Genomic DNA, 19,787 nt, shown 5'->3' on the forward strand with positions numbered 1-19,787 from the left:
AAAACAAGGATAATGGGAAGTAAAACCAAATCTTAAAACACCTTCCCCCCACCCCTCCCTTCTTCCCAGGTACAACTTTACTCCCAAATTCTCTACCTACCCCCCACCCCAGAGATGCAGGGGGACGGGGAATGGGGGTTGGGGTCAGTTCATCACACCTTGTCTCTGCCGCTCCTTCCTCCTCAGGGGCAGGACTCCTGCTCTGGTGTGGGGTCCCTCCCATGAACTTCTCCAACACGAGTCCTTCCCACAGGCTGCAGTTCTTCACGAACTGTTCCAGCATGGGTCCCTTCCCCGGGCTGCAGTCCTTCAGGCACAGCCTGCTCCATCTTGGGCTTTCCCGTGGAGCAGCGGCCATCTTGGGGGGCATCCCCCTACTCTGGCCTGGGCTCCTCTCTCCCCAGGCTGCAGGTGGGCATCTGCTCCCCTGCTCCCCTCCATGGGCTGGGGGGGACAGCCTGTTGTCTGGTCTCCCCACGGGCTGCAGGGGCATCCCCTCCTCCCCTGCTCCTCCTCCTTCTTCACTGACCTTGGTGTCTGCGGAGCTGTTCCTCTCTTGTTCCAACCCCCTACTCACTACCGGTTCCCCTTCTAAAATCTGTTCTCCCAGAGGCGCTACTGCTGTCACTGATCAAGGCGGGTCCTGACTTGGAGCCGGGGAAGCTTCTAGCAGCTTCTCACAGAAGCCACCCCTGTGGCCCCTTCCCGGCTACCAAAACCCTGCCACGCAAACCCAAACCACTGAGATAAACTTGTGTCATTTCACTGAAGTTTTTTTTATCATGCCTGTTCTCAAAAACACATACAGGTAAGACAAAACTATAGCTCTCCTGTACTACAGGAGCCTGGAAGCAATGACTCCAGGCAGGACAACACAGAAGAAACACCTTAAAGACACCAAGTGTGTAAAACTAACTTGCGAATTAGAGCAAGCAGATATTTTCCTAATGAGCAGGATTAATCAGCTTAAGGGTTGTAAAGAAACATTCAGGTGTCTGGAAGTAAGTTAGCTTGGAGAGATCCACACTAGCTTCCAAAACAAGTGGGGGAGAGATGTCTCATCAAGTCTCCATACCTGCAAATAGTCACCATCACCTACTGAAATATTTTACAAGTCTCTAACGTATGATAGTTCTATCAAAGGCAAGATAATTAAAAAAACACTATGACCTAGACTGATCATTGGAAATGACGGTTGACCTGTTTTATCATCTTAAAACTAGCAGTGCTACCCCACTGTGAAGAAGCCAGGGTTAGTCCTGCTTGGCTGCAGTCCAAGGACAAAAGTGAAGTTTTTTTCATAAATGCACGTCCCTTCACATAAATTCAAAGACTGAGGCCATTAGCTACCACTACAACCATCTAACCTGACCTCCTGTGGACTCAGGCCACCGTATTTTCACAGAAGCTGAATTAAGCTTACCTTTTTGAAAGATAGCTGTAACGAATCTCCATTACCTGACAGCTTTTATCTTCCCAGTGGCTCACCCACTACAGCGTAATGTGATTATGCACAGCCAAGACACCAGGTTTCATGGTCAGTGTGAAAGCTACCCACTTCTCTGGCTTAACAGCAAAAATTGTGATCCTTTTTTCAGAGTTTAATACAGGTGAAAAGATTGCCTTCAGATTGGCTCCATCTCACAAATGGCTTAAATCCCAAACAAGCCTCTGTCCTGCTTTGTCTGGGTCAAATCATACTCTGCCACCTTGCACAACTTTTATTCCTCTGCTCCACTCTCTCTGCATTGACTACGTCAATAGAAGTAAAGAGAAGCCAATTCAAACAGACATAAGTCATCCTGAAATTAGGAGGGATTTGATTCTGGTAATACCCTTGGCCACCACTAGTGTAATATTACATGTCCAATATACCTAAATTGGTTAAGTTCACGAAGGCTGTAGTTACCTGCAAGACTTCCAAAGTTGTTCAACAGCGTCGGTCCCAGTACCGACCCCTGAGGAACCCCACTCGACACTGCTCTCCACTCGGACATCGAGCCATTGACTGCAACTCTTTGAGGGCGACCATCCAGCCAATTCCTTATCCACCGAGTGGTCCATCCGTCAAATCCATGTCTCTCCAATTTAGAGACAAGGATGTCGTGTGGGACAGTGTCGAATGCTTTGGACAAGTCGAGGTAGATGATGTAACCCCGTCATAGAAGGCCACCAAATTTGTCAGGCACGATTTGCCCTTAGTGAAGCCATGTTGGCTGTCACCAGTTACCTCCTTATTTTCCATGTGCCCTAGCATAGTTTCCAGAAGGATCTGCTCCATGATCTTACCAGGCACAGAGGTGAGACCAACTGGCCTGTAGTTCCCCGGGTCTTCCTTTTTTCCCTTTTTAAAAATGGGTTTTAGGTTCCCCCTTTTCCAGTCAGTATTTAAATTCTGTATTTAAACTAGATATTCATCCAGGTAGATCTGGTAATCTACAGGTATTCAGTAAATCACTAGGGAAAATGTTTCCTGAGTAGTTTCTGCATCTCAAGTCTCTTGCACTTTCAAGTCTCCTACCTGAAATCCAGTCTCTCAGCAAGGAAGCTCAGAGAAACTTCTTTCTTAGCACAAAAGCTGATGTGGCCTTTTTCCTCAGTTCTAAAACAGACAAATGCAAATTGGTCTTGGTAGCAGCACTGGGCAACAAGTGACTGTTACAGAGGAGAACGACCTTTAAACTCATGCCTTATGGTCAACAGCAAATAAAGGCAACTGGGGGAAACTTTCAGGATCTTGAGATCAGTGGCCACAATACTAAAAAAATATTGACCCAATATTTCTTTGTACGGCTCATTTAGGACATCAATATCCAAGTATTTGTCAATTTTTGTCTTAAAATATGTATATCTAAACTATAAGGTCAGGGAGAAGGGACCATCTTTCTCCCTTCGTTAGAAAGCATCTACATACACTGAGGCTTGACTGACTATTACGGCTTCCAGATTCCAGTGTAAATTAAAAGGAGAAAATTGAGGGATGCAATTATGTGAAAATCTTACAAGTCACACTGAGGAACTCTAACATCTTGAATCCCACCTTTGAAGCGTTCAGTCTGTTAATGGTCTATGCCTTGGCTAGTGTACCAGGAGGGTGAAAGGGGGCTACTCCTTGGATACAGTCATTACAATTCAGTGATTTCACCTCCTTTCCCACGAATCTGCAGTTTAACAAGACTGACAGTAAGCAGGAAAGCCTGGGTCACCACCATATGGCAGCACAGCGAGAACAGACCACCAGAACGTGGAAAATTGAGATTTTAAAAAGCTGCCTTGAATCTTGAGTAACGACAAAAAGCTTCTGTACATTTGGAAAAAGAAAAAAAATTAAAAAAATCTCACATTTCGCCACAGAGAGCCAAGCTCTGACAGCTCTTTGGGGGCTTTTGCAGGTCCTAGTGCTTTTACAGCTGTGTCTACCAGTACTCCTCACTAACACTTTCAAATTAATTCCAACACTTCCCACATAAAAAGCAGAACTTTTGGAAACAGGGATAAAAGAAAGTGTGATAGATTCAGCTATCAAAAAAAAAAAAAATCCTGTTCCTTTCTCCCTTTGTTAATGACTGTGGTAAGATCTCTGGTAGGTAAGAACGTGCTGCTCAGGGCCAAACCAGAATTGTGTGGGACCCATTCCAATCCCTCTGGATGCAGGAATAATACAGAGGAGACAAAGGCTCCATTTCCATGGCTTTGAAATGATGGAGAGAAAGGATGAAAAGGGCTCTGCATCCCTTTTGAATTAGTTCAGGTATCAGTCTGCTCCTCTCCAGCACGATGTTGCTCTCACAGCACAGCTTGTTTGGAAAATGAGATTCATGGACACAAGACCCTTTTTTGAGCCCTGGAGTAACAAGTCAATTTATGTAGAAGCAACAAGAGTGCACGATAATGAAAGATTTTTTCTTCTCTGCACGACTAGAGGTGTGTGTTTAAGGTAGAAAGCCTTAACCAGCCTCACCAGGGAAGGACCACTAAGTGTCTTTCACGCACTGAAGCTGAGAAGCAATAATGTGGTCTGTGGACAGAGGATGGAGAAAATGCCCAGCAGACAGGAGGATCCCAGGTTTCACACTACGTTAAAACATTATTTGACTACCTATTGCACAGTGAAGCCAGTATGGATGCAAAGACGCTCCAATGCTTCACTGAAGATGAAACAGATCTTCCTCAGGAGAGATCAGTGTGATGCTCTGAGACATCTTTTACTTGCTTAAAAGGGCTTTTCCTTGTGCACGCACATTTGCGCATACACATGGCACATACATTCAGTTCGTGCCATTTTTACTGTAAGTAATCATCAGGTCTAAATACAGCCACAGCAGGGCTTGAGGGATTTTTTCCCCGTTAATAATGAGTTTAACATGACCATAGCATGGTATTCCAGCCACCCAGAGTGCTCCTCCTTATCAGTTGCGTGTTCTCTCTCCAAGTGATGCAGGATCTGGGTGCAAAAGGTTGCACTTGAGGTTTTTACATCTTGCACAGGGCACCCCCATTGTGGGCTGACCCGAGCCCTGCTCGCCACCATCTCAGAAAACCTCTGTTGATGCAGTGATGAAGATCTCAGGCATTTGTCCATCACGGTGGATTCAAGCCTGCTTGAGCAAAGGGAGTTAGCAGCTAATGACAGAAAATGCCGTGGCACATTTTTAATGAAGAGATGGCAGATTATTCAGCACTGCAGCACAACGGTTTATGTATTTTCTTCCTCCCATCCACAGCCCAGACAGCAGTGCTGTCACCAGAAACCCTGTTGTCGACAAGTCGTGAGCTCCCCCTTCACTTCTGGATCTCAGAATATGATTGTAGGAAATAAGTGGCCGCAGAAGTATATGGCTGTGCCAAAGCCAAGGAGAAGCGAGCAACACATTCCTCAAAACTTTTTGTCTTCCTCCAGATGGTACATCTCCCCAGAGCTCTTCCGAGGAATGCAAGCCCCTGGGTTACTGCCAGGGGAGCTAATGTTACGGGGCATGAAAATGAGGACAAACAGGTAAGAGAGAATGGCACAGCTGCTAGCTGGCACCATCTAAAAATCAAGACTATTCTTTCTCTGTCTCCCTGTGAAGCCCCCTTCATGTGCTGAAACAAAAAGCGCTAATTTGACTTCCCGCTTGGCTTTGTTGAATTTTGACATGTCCTCAGTCAAGCAAGATCCCCTCCTTCAATCAGCCACCATTTTCTTGAGACGTTAGAAAAGGAGGAAGCTAAAGTAATTATTGAAAACTCATAAGCAGCAGCTTTAGCCTAATTACCATGACTCCTTTTTAATTTTTTTTATTGATTGCCTCCCATGAATACACAAGTATTGACTGAACTCATAGAGTCTTGTGCTGCTGTGATAAGAACAGCAGCCAGTGAAAAACAAAATGCAATTAGGTGACCCAATATCCTGCTAAACATTTGGGATTCAAAAAGAGAAAGAAAAAAAGAAGGAAAAATAAAACCTGGAAGAAAACACACACATTTGTGTCTTCCACAGTTTGCCACAGATTTGCTGTCTGTGCTTGGGAGCAACATCCTTGTCAAGAGAAAGTGTTTTATTTCCTATGTTGTCAACGTGGCTGTATTTAATTCCATATGGCCAGGGCTTGACCCAAAGCCCAAATCTGGATGACCTACTAGCTTCAATGACCTTCAGATGGGGGGACTGGCCATCTCTTACTTCCACACCCAGCATAGTCTGCCTTGAAAGGTCACAATCCCCAGAATGCCTTGCTGCACAAAATCCATAAAGCCAGCTAATCAACTTAAAACACAAACAAAATCCCCAACCAGTTATCTTGCAGAACCACAGCTCAGAACTCGGCCATTCTCCTCTATGTGCAATAGATCACATGCTTTGTAATATGTTCCTATTCATTGTTCTGCTAAATTTCTTCGCTAGCCTTCTTGGCACTATGGATTCCCATCTTAACCCAGATCCATCCAAAATACGTTGTGGCCAAATGAATTTTTGTGGGGGTTTTTTGTTTGTTTTGTTGCTTTTTTCCTTCTCCTGGGTCTACCTAGTTCTTTGACCTGTTCAACTTATATCAACCAGTAAAACAAAATGAAACTTGTTCGTATTTTCAGATGTTGAATGGCTACCTAGTTGGGTTCTGTTTTTACCACCAAATAATTTCTAAAAAGCTGCTTCAACTGGAACAATTTAGTGAGTAATTTTTATCACCCTCATTCAGTGGAAAAAACCCCTTTATTCCATAGCAGCACCTGCAAGTATAACAGAAGAAAGAAATTATATCCTGACCCCTGAGATTCATATGCTTTCAAACAGACAAGGCAACTTCCATTAGGCTCATACTGATAAGCGTTGTTTTGACGTGGCTAGGGATTGCAGGAATTGATTTCTTAGGTTTTTTTAAGATATGATAAGCATAAGTACTGGAGAAGAACTACTGAGTTAGCAGATACCGCTCTCTTCATCACTGTTCCATTCCAGCTAGTAATGATTTTTTTAAAGGAAAATAAACCATACATGAATTCTTAGCATTTAAAACTAACATTATATTTCCAACTCAGACCACCACTAGAGCTACTTTGGCTTCTGAACCATGTGGCTCCTTGACTACACATTATTCAAAAATACTCTTGACAGCAGGTCAAAGAAAAAAGAAGATATTTTCATATTTTCTAAGACTTTCAGTTAATGTGAATTCTATTAAGTTATAAAGTGCTGTTACAAGCAAAACAATGGTTCTCTACAATTAATTTTTAATGCAACCATGTACAGTACTATCATGAACAACTCACTGACATCCCCAAATAAACTGAGTTCGTATTTGCAGGTTCTCTTCTATCTTTCTCCTTTTCTGGCAGTCTAAGGACAGCATGACATCAACAACCAGGGAAACGAAAACATGTGTCAGTGCAACTCTGGTCACGGAATGATGAAAAACAATGGAGATTCAGCGATTTCATTTCCACAGGACAAAAACTGCACATCGCCACCGAGCAGACAGCTGGTGGATGTATCCGGGTACTAAGCAGACCCCAAAGGCTGATGCAGACCAAGGAATGATCTCGACAATGTTAAATAAATGAGATATAGGTAAGGTTCCTACCACTCAAGAATGACTTCAAGCCAATTAAACAGAGTTCCCAGTGTGCTTCAAGGAACACTTTCATGCTCTCGTTCTGGGTCAGGATTCTGCTAATCAGTTCTGGGGTATGACCAATGAAAAAGAGAGAGGGCCTTCATTAACTTAGTGTCTCATCTTTCTACCCCCTGCAGTCAGAGTGAACTTAAGATACCTGCACCCTCGGATAAAGCCTGACGTTGAAGCCAGAACTGTGCATGGAGCATATCAATTGCACACGTAGGCAGGAAGGCCAGTAAATTATAATCAAGTCCATCCAAAGACCTCATTTAAAAGGTGCCAGTTCTTGTTTAATACTACTGGAAGACTCAATCTGTCAAATGCTCTCCTCGCCTAACACAGCAACAACCACAGAAGATGAAAGTCGGTTCAGTCGTTCTTTCTTTGGAAACCTGTAAGTGACCTGGAAGGATGGATGGAGAGTTGTGAAAGGGTTTCAAGGACTGTCTGAGCAGCTGATGGGACTTGTCCTGGAGCCACAGTTCAGTTCACCTAATACAAAAGTGAATACATAAAAATACCGTACTTCTTCCCGCTCCCTCCTCAGACACTCATTTTTGATCAGCCAAAGGGAGAGAGTCACCAGCGCCTGGTAAATGCTTTGGATAAAAATCCATATATTGAATTCAGAGAAATGAAATAAAATGCGAGCTTGACAGGACATCCATTATGGTGTTTGCAAAATAGCCCTTTCTTATGTTTAGGTTTTGAAAGTTGTTAACTTTGGCAATTTCCAAGATCAGATGGAACTACATTTCGATATCTCATTCCAGCCTCTTAAGGCCATAGTTAGTGAATGAACGCAAAACCACCTTGGTGGAAGGAGAAAAAACCTGTAATACAGCAAGAGCGGGGGCTACTTGGGGGTCTGACTGCCTTTAAGATAGTGATCCTAAACTAGCAAAAATATACACTCACACGTACAGTTTCCTCTATTACACACATGCATCTGCACTGCAGTCACTCTTCTTGAGAATGAAAATTCACTTCACTTCCATGCTAATTTAGTACCTTTCAAATAATAGACTTCTCTTCTTTGTGCCATGGGGGAAAAGCACTCCAAAATGCTGTTACATCACTGGAGGAAAAAAAAAAGCATCATTTTTAATAATTAAGGGATGACTGTAACTAAGCCTGCTCATTTTAAGCAACGAGACTTGTCAAATGGATCATTAATGACAGAGAATGGGTATGGAAACAGCAGTGAAGAACTCCCATCACGGCCACCAATTAAAAGCCACTGTATAAAATGCAATACTTTCCTAGACTTATTCTACCGTTTTTCTATTTCTTTTTTTACAGTCATGTCAAACAACATCTGTCCTTGCCCAAACAGCGATGTGGTCACCGTTGGCTTGCTAAACCAGGTCAGAAGAGGACAATGAATCCAACCACTTTAGGTCTTCGTAGGTCCCAACCACCACCACTTATCGCCCGAGACTCTGAGTGCCTATTAATGAGGCAAAGATCCTCATTTATAATTACCATTCACGCAACACTTAATACTCTCACTGAAAGCATAAGTGGTAACATCAAGTTTCCACATGCTATCAACATCTCCTACAGAGTTATTTGAGAAAATACAGTGTTTTTGTGTTATAGAATAAATTAGCCTTTTCCCTCACTTCAGGGATGGGGATGCCGCACAGGAGGGCAGTGTCGTGGCTGGTATGGTACAGGTCAAATGAGCTACTCCACTCTTCCAGATGAACAAATGTTAATGAGATAGAGACCACAAACAATATAATATTAAGATGCTTTTAATGCATTATCCCAACTGTTTTTTCAGGGGGAGAAATCAGCAGGTGTAGTGAGATAGTTAAATAATGTATGTAGGGCTAATTAACAGGTGCAACAGGCTATCCAGGATTATTCAGACATATTAAACGCAGGGGATGGGCTGGGCTGTCAGCACTTACAACTTTTCACTAAATTCAGCTCTAAGTAATATAGCTTCACAATAAAACACACTTTTAAGGTGAAAAAAAATTCTTCCAAGAAGATTTTTTCCCTTCTGTTTCACAAAATATTGACCTGCTCTTTCTGGTTATAAAACCAACCTAAAATTAAATTTAACTCAAGCAGTAACTTCTTTTTTTTTTTTAACTGAAACTGGACAAGGAAAGTGGACAGTCAATTTCAGACTTTTTGCCTGAAAAAAATCCCCAACACTTACACACAAGCTCAATACAAACAATTTCACCCTCTGCAAATACATTGTAAAATGAAGTACTATGGTTGTTTCAAAATCCACCAGAAAAGATTATAATTTATGTTAGCTGAGAAAACGCAACTGCACATTGTCAAAACTACAGGCACAACTAAAGTAAAGAGCATGTTGATACTGGAACTCAGGCAGTGTTCACACACTGCTCTTGCTCAAAGTATAACGGGCGTTTTAGTTAAAAAAAATGAATTTTGCCAGCATTTCTAATTGGAAAGACAGAATCACTAATATCTGACTATTTCCAAATGCTAAATAGAGACAAATATTTAACATTGGTTCAGAGGGAGTGATTTCCTGTTTGCATCATGACAGATAGATTTTTTAAGACATCTTCCATCCCAACTGATAAGCAGACCCAGTTCTGCCCAGCTGGCAGCCTTGAAGGAAGATGCCAGTTGCGCATGGGATGGAGAGAGCAGCTCTCCTGCAGCACATCAGACTACAAAACTGTCTTTACTTGTCCATACTGTTTTTCTGATAAAAAATACAGTTGTGGGATAGCTTTTTAGTCAAGACAGCTAAAGATACTCCCTTGCTCGGTCTAACATTGAAGAATTATTTATGTTATCCTTGAGAGCTGCTTTTAGAAACACATTCTCTCTTGAACGCCTCCTAGCAGATCTCTTGCTTGCGGCATAAGAAGCAGCTGGCATCAGCCACTGGTCTTGGACTTCTGCCACTGGAGGGAAGGTTTAGGTATCGGGAATGCAAAGACCACCTTCACCTTAATGGTAGTTTTGTCTTGCTGTATTGGTCTGTTTTGCAGAACCCCACAATCCTACATCCAAAGCAGTTAGATTTGGATTTACTTTTTTATAAATGGTCTTAAAGCAAATGGAACGGATTGGGTATTAGGAAAAATTTCTTCACCAAAAAGGTTGTCAAGCATTGCAATAGGCTGCTGAGGGAAGTGGTTGAGTCACCGTCCCTGAAGGTATTTAATAGACGTGTAGATGTGGTGCTCAGGGACATGGCTTAGTGGTGGACTTGGCAGTGTTAGGTTAATGGTTGGACTCGATGATCTTAAGGGTCCTTTCCAACCTAAATGATTCTATGACTTTGTGGTTATAATCTTCAAAGATGGAGATGATTCTTTCTAAAGCCTGAGCTGGTCTGAAGTGTAGATCCCAAGTCTGCTGCATATATACCCTTGCTCTGGTACATGGGGATGATTTGGAAGGGCTGCCACACATTGCAGTAGCTCCCCGGGGACTCACCTGGGCTCCATTACACACCTCACCTATTTGCAAGAATTAATAAAAACTGTAGGTCTACGCTGAAGGTGGAACCTTGGTATGAACATGTGTTCCTGTATTAACAAAGACATTTAAAATACGAAAATTCAGTCATATTTCAATCATGGCGCTCAGCTCAAAAGGCTCTTGCCCATCCTATGAATATCCTCCATTTTGAGGCAGTCACACTCTGCAAGTCTTTTTTTCCTCTGCTTTATCCAATGGTGCAAACCTCCAGCACAGACACAATTGATGTTATTGTAAGTGGGATCTGTAACTCCATGGGGAATTATTCCCAATGGCTAATTTCAGCATAGAGAGGCTCATTGCCCTGGACTCTCCTTGCATTAAGAGTTTTGAACTGCCCCTGACCAAGGTTTTTTCTCCCCAGTACTACACAGAGTTTTGAACCTGCTAGACACAATTATCAATTAAGAAATAGCCATGGCTGAACAACTGCATGAGACTTTGGATCAGTTATTGTCTCTTGCTGACACACAACATTTCTAAACACTCACAGATGGTTCCCACCCAAGAGGCCAGTGCTGCTGCAGTGGTCAGTCTGTCTCATCACTGGCATTTGCCTCTTCAGAAAATTACCCTGGAAATAAACTTGCACGCAAACAAGGACCTGAAGATAATCAGCACAAGTTTAAAACCACACCAAACTCAAAGTGTAATTTTTCCTTGCTATTTCCCAAGGTTGCAGCAACTTTCTTGCGAGTCCCATGCGAGACCCTGGAAGTTGGCACAGTCTGAAAATGCAATTGTGCCCTTGTAGGGTAAAACCCCAGTGATGAACCAAGGGGCTCACTGCATAGGAAAGGCAGAAGAAAAACCCAAATGATGTTCCACGTGCCTCACTTCTGGGGCTTCATTATTAAATACAAAATAATGAAAATAACGGTTATGATAAAGAGATAGTCATCAGCATCACAGGCAGAGGTTGACTGACTGGAGTTTCCACTCCGAATTTCCAAGCTGCAAATTAAGCCTCAAAAATGCTATGCAACTACTTAACGCATGTAGTTAATATGTCTATGCACTGGAGTGCTTGCCCAGTTGTGTGGTAGCAAATTCTTACTCTCCCATATTGAATTTATTTTCCTCAGGCTATACCTGAAGCACCACTATTAAATAACAGCTACAGAATAAAAATGCAGCTTCTCCTGTACGTCCTCCCTTTTCCAAAACCTACAAGGCAAATTGCAGAATAAGAGCATCACAGGTCTTCCCACATCCCTTGTTTCTTGAAATTGATTTGGAAGAAATCTTTGAAACCAGACAAAGACAAAGGGAGTGCATGTCTCGTGCTTGTACACCCACACACTCCATCCACTTGCATGTGAGCACACATACTGCATCCCCGTAGGAACAAACCTGTGGCTGATGACTTTTGTGCAAAAAGGAATGAATTGCTTCTCCTTGCAGTAAGGTCTGCAAACTGTTATCTAAAGATTTACTGAAGCTTTGCCCTCTCTGCTGTGTCCCCCCTTACCGAATCTCAAACAATACATTTTTAATGTAATGTTTAAAGGTTTGATGAAAAAGTTTTAAGTGTTGACTTTTGCTCCAGCTCATTCCCACTCAGCACTGCTTCGCTGATGAACAAGAAATGCAGTTCTTCAGAGTACTTCAGAATGGGCTATTTGGGGACCTCCTAATACCATGCAAATGAGAGACCGCAGAAGATCTCAGTAAGCAGTCTAAGGTGCAGTGCAGGACAGCTGGTAGGAGCCTCAATTTCCAGCTCTGTTATTTCAACTCTTTATTTCCAGTTCCAGTTGCATTTGCATGCTGCTCTTTCCCTTTTTCTTTTTGTAATTCTATAGCAAGGGGTGCAGCATATTGAAGTAGTACAGGGGTTTTGTGACAGAAAACCAGCTGATCAGTAGACATGAAGAGAAGAAACAACTTGTTCCCCATGAATCACCAAAGTACGTTGCCTCAAGCTCTTGGGTCCCCCAGTGCACACTGGACACCTTTCACTCAGCAAAATCATAGAATCACAGAATGGTTTGAGTTGGAAGGGACCTTCAAAGATCATCTACTCCACCCCCATGCCATGGGCAGGGACACCTTCCACTAGACCAGGTTGCTCCAAGCCCCATCCAACCTGGCCTTGAACACTGCCAGGGATGGGGCATCTACAACTTCTCTGGGCAACCTGTGCCAGCATCTCTCCACCCTCATTGTAAAAAAGTTCTTCCTTATGTCCAATCTAAACCTACCCTCTTTCAGTTTAAAACCATTATGCCTTGTCCTGTCACTACAGGCCCTTGTAAAAAGTCCCTCTCCAGCTTTCCTAGAAGCCCCCTTTAGGTACTGGAAGGCTGCTGTAAGGTCTCCCTGGAGCCTTCTCTTCTCCAGGCTGAATAACCCCAACTCTCTCAGCCTGTCCTCATAGGAGAGGTGCTCCAGCCCTCTGATCATCTGCATGTCCCTCCTCTGGTCTCGCTCCAACAGGTCCATGGCCTTCTGATGTTGGGGGCCCCAGAGCTGAAGGCAGTACTGCAGGGGGGTCTCACCAGAGCGGAGTAGAGCAGGAGAATGGTAGCACGTGCATTCATAAACACCTGAGTTCTTAATTACTATTAGTGTCATTGCTAAAATAACATTTGGTTTAAAGCTGCTGCTCGAGAAGAAAGTAACCTTCGACTTTGAGAAATATTAAAAATAGAGTAATCTACACGGAGATGATGATTGACAGAGGGAGAAGTAAAGAGCAATGCTTAAATAATATATGTAAACCTGTAATTCAGCCTGACACAAATTCATTTTTCTTGCTATGACACACAGATGTAATCCAATCAATGAGCCAGTCTCCGTGGCAAAACCATTATTTAAACAAAGCTGACTTGGCTTAAAAATGCAATACTTTGGGACAATTCAGGACTGCGATATTATGCACCATTTTGCACTGTGATGTGCTGAGAGATCCTACATTGATCTTGAAATAAAAAGCCAGCAACGTTTTGACAGTTCATAGATTTCCCCCTTTCTCTTTGACTCCAGAATCCCCAAATGTGTTAAATAGTCCAGCGGCTACCACCTCTGCTTACTGCACCGGGTTTATGATCAATAAAAGCCAAAATAGCCTTCTTAAGACTAGCACTAAGAACACATAACTACTTAAATGCAGCTTTAACAATAGTACTCTCTCCCTTTTGAAATAAGCATCCTTTTTTTTCAAAGGATATTTGATTGCTGCATCCAAACGCATTACCAAAGCTGTACAAAATGGCAGAGAACATGGGAGAAAAACTATTTCCTGAGTCGGCAGATAAGATTGTACTTAAAGCACAGAACAGGGAGTTTGGGAAACTTTGGTTCAGCTCCTGCTTCCGTCCATAAAGCACCAGGGCTACTCCTGTAATTAAAGATCAGCAGATGCTCAAGCTATTTGCTAGATCAAGGCCAGGGGAGGGCAGAGCTCTACATGATCGATCCCTTAATCTTCCTGGGTTTTCATTCCCCATCTGTAAAATGGGAGTAATTATCCTTCTCTTCTCTCGTCCCTTGTTCGCCCTGTTTAGTTACATTATACCCTCTTTTAATCCATCTATGCCCTGCTGGGTCCCCAGTAGAGGTTGAAGGACCAATTCATTACCATAATGCACATAACAAACAGCGATATTGCACCGGTTGGATAATATAATATCCTTTCTTCACCTCTGGCTTTTGTAGTTTCCCTCATCAGAGAAAGCACTGATTTATCTCAATTTAACAGATGTTGCTGTGCCACCTACCACTGGTTAAGCTGGCTAAATACTACGGTGACTGTGCAATAAGTAGACAGGACTAGAGGCTATTCCGATACAGCTCTAAAAATGTAATCTGATGTAAAATCTCCGACTAAAGCAAAAAGACTAACTTTTTTATTGATTTACAATGAAATTTCAGCACTGCAGTTTCAATGGAAAGAAAGATGAATTGTCTCTACGGATGCAGTTTGACTCTAAATGTCTCCGGAAAGACAGCACGCGCTTGCTAAGAGCTAATCATTGCAAGGTGAAATCCATTTCTCATATGCTACTTTGTTTTCAGAGATTAAAATCAAAGTCCTGGGGGTTTATTGCTCGGTGAATCAGCAATTGCAAATGCACTGCAAAACAATGCCAACCCAAAACATGACAGCTCTGAAGCAACTATAATCCAAAAGGGATTTGGGAGTTTACCTGTAAAGCACTGAAAGAAATATTCCAAAGTTAAAAGAAGTTTTTGAGGACTTTCGTCTTCAAAAACTCTTCCCATTTTGAAGCGTCAGCGCTGGCTCATGTCAAATAATCACATGGAACGACAAAATTACGCTTTTTACTGCCGTGATACAACCAAGAGCAGGTCTCCCCATGCTGTTTTTATGCGAGAGTTGTAACACCATGCAGTGCACAGACAAATCTAGCAGTGACTCAACAGGAGGTAGATCCTTGCAGCTCCTGGCCACCCTGCGTGATGGTTTTGGCAGCACTCAAAACTGGGTAAAAACTAGTAAATTTGGGACACTGTTCCCTTAGCAGACAGCCCTGTGCCTCCTCAAGACTCAAAGGAATCTGCTGTTACAGACTAATAAAAAATCCCTCCATATTCTCCTTTCTGCTGCTCCACCTGAACACTGTTCCCCTTGCACAGCTACCACCGAGCCTCTGAGAGACACAGCCTGCCTGGTCAAAAGCAGAATTAGGGAATATCAAGGCCATGTTAGATGGGACTTTGAGCAACCTGGGCTAGTGGAAGGTGTGGATTTTAATACCACTCATTCCTCTCCTGAGGGAGCCTAATAGCTTTCCACGATCAGGAAGAAAGTTAATAGACAAACACTATTATTATCAAACTAGATTAAATTTGGAACCATCATCCTTGACAAGTAGCCCTTTAAGGTGTAATATGAGAATCACAGCAGGTGGAAATAAAAATAAAAGGCCTGGCCTCAGTTATATTGTAAAGCTGGGTTATAATAAGCTCCTGTAGGCTGAGGGAAGCAGCAAATTGCAAGGTGATACAGCAGATGATAAAGGCACAAAGTGAGGATGCCTCTCTTAATCAGGATGCAAGAACACAGCCAGGCTGCGTGCAACCTGCCCGCACCGCATCATAGAACTACACCATTAACTCTGTGATGGGGAGAACGGGTTTCATGCATTACTTGTCCTCTACATCCTCCGTTTTCCCTTTAATTACAGTCATTTGCAAGACAAAGCCTGCAGAAAGCATGGGAAGAAGTGACAGCGAGATGTTCTGAGTTTCTATCTGGTTTGCTCTTTTGATGGTTTATTTACCTTGAAAAGAATGGGTGCTCCTTATTTGTTTTGGATGTTTCGATTCCTCATTTACCAAATCCACTCTAGCATTGGGGAACTCAACTCAGAACGCTTTTGTCCGAGTTTAAAAAGCTCTGCGTGCCAGGTAGGTAGGATGTCTCACTCAACCATGGGTCCAAAAATAAGAGGAGTGCCCCGATTTCCCCAAAGTTGCTCTAAACTCATCCTCTTCTTCTGTTCACCATATTTAAAGTAAATGCTCATTTTCAGAGAGGAAGCGTGGGTTTCATGCTCATTCAAAATTAACCCAAACCACCGTAAAATACTGTGGAACGGGACAAGGAGTGCATATGGGCCAAATAGTGATCAGATTCTCTATCTTTCAGTCATTTCAGGTGTACAGCAATGCCCATGATCCACAATTTCCAATACTACCTTGAATTTTGCCTTTGTTTTTTCAACTCATTAAATTTTTAAGACAGAAGGCTTGCAAACTCAAAAATCCTAATGCAGGGTTCTCCACGACATGACTGACCTGCACAGCTACCACTCAAACTTTTGTGAAAACTCCTCGCTCTTTATTTCCCCAGTTTGGAGTGTGACACAACGTAGAATCGTTTAGGTTGGAAAAGACCTTTAAGAGCATCGAGTCCAACCATTAACCTAGCGCTACCAAGCCCACCATTAAACCATGTCCCTGAACATTCATCTGCTCAGCAGGGTAAGCTGGAAGAACAGCTCTGTACTTCCTTGGATCTAAACCGTGAATGCAACATTTATTTTTATCATAACCAGAAGAGCACAGCCGACATTCAGAAAACCCTAGGTATAGATCCTTATCTAAATTGAGAAAGTAGCAAAGAGCAGCTCATACCCCCAAAATCCACCTGAAAGGCCTCGCTGGTTGCTGCTGTTGAGCTTGGAAGAGTTGCTACTTCTGCAGGTGTCATTTTTATTGAAGTTAAAGCAGTTATGCAGAAAACCCCCGATAATCTAATATGATCAAATACAAAAGGACATGAAGACTTCGGAAACAGGATATGAACGCGCAATAGGATTTCATCATTCAGATAGTTTTCTCTCTCTGCAGTCCTCATGGGAATGGTTGGGTAAAGCTGCAGAGCAGGATCCCCACGTGCTTCAAGTACAGCTCAGTCATCTCCACCATTTCTAAACCAAGCTCTCACCAAAATTCAAATGTTTCTAATTAGAACAAAAGAGACAGCAGCCTTGTAATACAGGAATGCGACCATTTGATATGAAGAAGCAGAACTCAGGCTGCTTCTTATGAAAGACACTTTATGAACCAAAATACAACCACCCTTTCATTTAGCAGGTTTCTTTCTCCTTCTCATATCTTTCAAAATGATGCTACATTTTTTAAAAAAAAATTAAGTTCTGTCATCTAAAAATAACAAAATGTTCTTCGGTGTTCAGAGCAATCATCATCTAATAATTACAGATCATCACCTTGAAATTGCAGCTAAAGCTGTCGTGTTGACTGCACTGCGCTATGTTAGCAATACAGTACAGGCACAGCTATGGGCAAGCATAGCTGATTTGAGGGACTGGCAGGTCAGTTCTGATTTTCAGATAATTAATCATTGTCTTGGATATTGTTTTTCACCCCAAAATGTAGAATCTGGGATTGCGCAATGTGCCAAATGGAGCTACTCACTTAACAAGACAAATGGATTTTATTGACTTAATCAAGAAGAGTAACAACTCAATATCTCATTTCTTCATAGCTGGCTAGAACAAACTCTGGGGGCATGAGGAGAAGATGTAAAACACAGTCTATAAATTATGAGAGTTTATTAAAGAAATGCCAATGGAAACTGCTTCAGAATCGAATGTCCACGTTCTGCAATGCTTCCACAGCAAGTGGGCAAAATATTGACTTATAACAAATGAGGCAAGCAATCTACAGATAATGTATCAGAGGAAAGTCCGTAATTTTTCTCCTTCAACTGATGACATTATTCTACTGCGCTGTATTTGATGGGATAGGAAACAAAAGGTTATCACATTCTGTGTTGCTGTTGTTCAGGTAACAGCTTGCTTTTGGCACAGGGCCTTTCCACGCAACTGCTGTGCCTCTGCTTCCCCAAATTAGCTGAGCGTGCTGTGGAAGAGCAACCTAAGCTCAGATTTGCCAAACTTGGGCCCCAGCGTTGATGGCTCTGAGGATTATTCCTCCAGGATCTATAGATGGCCCCAGGGGAGGAGTCTGTTCGCACCCAGTGATCTACCCGAAATCTGAGCTACCACCATCACACCCAGGCACCTGTGACTTGCTGCCTTACTTGCAGGAGGTGGGATCTTCTCAGGGATCACCCTTCTCCAGCTGGAAGAATGAGAGGAATTAATGCCTGTGATTCAAGGATAAGCATAAAAATCCATTAGTTCGAGAGGAATGGTAGAGGTCCTCCTGACAGCACAGCCCCCGACCTCGGCTGCAACGTGGTGCAAAGCTCTGGACACCATTTCTCAGGATGCTGTCCAGAGCCACAGGGCAAAGAAAGACAAGAAAGCCCCAACGTCTACTTTCTGCAGAAGGGAGCACAAACCTTCCTAGGAAATCTCTGCTGCCAATGACTCCCGGGAAAAGAAAACCACAGAAAAGCCCCCAGTGGCCTCATCCAGAATGGGGCAAACGCTCAGAGGCTACTGCATGAGTGAAAATCCTGGCAGAGAGCCTCCACACCACGTTATTGAGGTGCACGAATACACGGGCAGATCAGTGAAAGAGGATAAAGCAACTAAGTGCAAAGTGTTAAAGTACAAATTACACCTGCTAAATATTAGCAACAAGCCTCCAAATTACCGAGACAGAAACAGCTTCTTTGAGATAACTTAATGCCTGCATTCAAAGCTAAAAATTTTAAATCAGAACCAAAGAGCTATTATATTGATTTGTACGCAGTGAGCCACAGGAATATGAAATAAATGAGAATGAGAAAAAAATAAAAAAAGAGAAAATGTTTCTAACAATTTCATATATTCCTCTCAGGGGTCCACAGCAATCAAGATAGAAGAAACTTTTGTTGAAAGAGGGAATATTATGCTCTTATTTCCAGACAATCACAAGCAAGACTCATTTTTTTTTAACTAATTGACAAAACTTCTAAATAGAAATGAACCCTGAAGAGGACCGCACACGCTAGCTCAGATATTTACTGTTTCTAATGGGCCAAATTACACTACCAGTGATTAAGACTCAAGCCTGTGAGGACTGGCTGTGTCTGAGCTTGATAATGAATGGGCTTTTAACACACCAAACCTTTAATCTCTAGGACCCTGGACTGGATCTAAATCGAAGGTAAGTGAAAGTATTAGGCAGCTAATGAGGTCTGTTATATGGCCAGTGTTAGCTGATCTTCTTTAGATATTTTTAGCCCATTTTAGGATGGGGTGGGCTAAAATCTGGCCAGGCACCCCTGCAACACCTGGGACCATTGCATTACCACTGCTTTTGCTCTGACATGGATTTCTGCTTTGAAGAAGTTTTTCTGAAGGCAGTCACAGCTTCTTTGTGATGATCAGAGCAGGGTACCAGGAGATGAGTTTTACTTCTCGCTGTGCCAGGTTATTTGTTGCTTCTCCTACACCTCTGGTTTTCCATCCACAAAAAAAGGGGAACTGAATCCTTCCAAACACACAACTTGCCAGTTGTTTCACAATCTTTAGATGGAAGCCACCTTAGAAATACGCTGTCCCCTTTTAAATGCCAGCAGACTAACCAGCCGAGATGCAAATGCTCAGAATTATTAGCAAGTGATTAAGAGGACATCCACTGCGTTTCTAGCTTTAGGATGAACCAAGTGAACATGAATAACAGACACTGAATGAACAGCTTACGCCAAGCTCTTCCAAGCATACCAAGTCCAAAAATAAAGTTCTGCCAAGCACAGAGGCCGTGAAATCAAACTTTACAATTGAAAGGGAACATCAGGTTAACGCG

General features: G+C 42.7%; 1 protein-coding gene across 1 annotated transcript in view; it reads right to left on the reverse strand.

Moving 5' to 3' along the window:
* The window catches only part of EXOC4 (exocyst complex component 4), a 408,465-nt gene that overhangs the window by 152,891 nt on the left and 235,787 nt on the right, over window positions 1-19,787 (reverse strand). The gene's annotated exons all lie outside the window — the stretch shown is intronic.

The sequence above is a fragment of the Haliaeetus albicilla genome, chromosome 14 (assembly GCF_947461875.1).
Source record: "Haliaeetus albicilla chromosome 14, bHalAlb1.1, whole genome shotgun sequence".
NCBI lineage: Eukaryota > Metazoa > Chordata > Aves > Accipitriformes > Accipitridae > Haliaeetus > Haliaeetus albicilla.